This window comes from Corvus brachyrhynchos, unplaced genomic scaffold, assembly GCF_000691975.1.
Source record: "Corvus brachyrhynchos isolate BGI_N302 unplaced genomic scaffold, ASM69197v1 scaffold126, whole genome shotgun sequence".
NCBI lineage: Eukaryota > Metazoa > Chordata > Aves > Passeriformes > Corvidae > Corvus > Corvus brachyrhynchos.
The window spans coordinates 6,781,129-6,782,277 of record NW_008239283.1 but is presented as its reverse complement, the minus strand read 5'-3'; the positions used below and the strand labels follow the sequence as shown (position 1 = coordinate 6,782,277).

The window sequence follows — 1,149 nt, the reverse complement described above, 5'->3', positions numbered from 1 at the left end:
TTCCGGGTCAGCACGGCCGCCATCTTTAGTACGGGCAGCGCTCGCAAGGCTTCGGAATCGTCTGAAAGTCGCGTGTCACGTGAAAAAGGGGCGATTTCCTCACAACGTTAATGTTTCGTAAGGCTGTCAGCGCCCTGGGAAGACTCGCGTTAACAGGTTAAGGAATAACAATAAAATTGTGGCACGTTAAGGGTCGAGGATTGCCGGTGATAGTATCTGACCGCAAAAGTGCTCAAAGCAGTAACCCTAATTCAAAGCAACATGCTAACAAGCTTTAATCCCTAACAAAAGTTAGCTCGAGATAATCATTCAGCGCTCACAGAGTACGGTTCTTACCCTATAGGTGTTCCGGGAGGGGTGAAGGCAGGTGCACCGATCGACATTGTAACTTCTGGTACGCCCAGAAGTTACAATGGAGTCTTCCCTAACTTCTCCCCATTTCTTAACTTGTATACTTATATTTATATTCCTACCTTATATAACTTTTACACTATTTCTTCACATTCAGGTGGAGCTTGAGTGACTTTAGTCATAGGTCTCAGTGAGGGGTGGTCGTACCTTGGGGTGGGTATCAGGATAGCACCAGCGATAACCTCGGGATGGAGATAAGTTTCAGTCCAAGGAGAGTGATTTCACCACGGTTGCTGATTCAACAGTGGGATATCTTCCTTTATCTCCCTTGGTTTTCAACTAGAAAGTGCCACGAAGTTCCCTCCTCTGCAAGGGTTTTGCCAGAGCCTGGCCGCAGTGTCTCCCTCCCGCAGCCCCTCCACCCTCAATTTAGTCCTCCTTAGTTTGTGTGTGGGAGACCGGGGATGCTCACCACATTCCATCCGGGGAGTAGCAACCATATTTTCCACTATAATTTCCATACAGTTATCTTCTTATCTCCAGTCATCTTCCCACATAAGAGCTACAGGAATTCTCCCTGCAAAGTAAGAGCAGGCTGAGAGGAGTGAGGGATCCGAGCTGTGTCATACAGGAGCAGGGATGTGACAGCTGGGATCTTACTGTCACAGAGACCCACAGAGCAGGGTCAAACCAGCACTTTGTGCACTGAGCAATGCCCCATCATGGCCTCGAGAAGAAACACATTTTTTCCTCCTATTCTTTCTCCAATAACTGCATTTTTTCTGTCATGGAATGCCG

General features: G+C 47.8%; 1 long non-coding RNA gene across 1 annotated transcript in view; it reads right to left on the bottom strand.

Annotated features, from left to right (window-relative positions):
• Positions 1 to 1,149, bottom strand: part of LOC108448171 — a 9,111-nt gene that overhangs the window by 1,622 nt on the left and 6,340 nt on the right. The window lies entirely within an intron of this gene.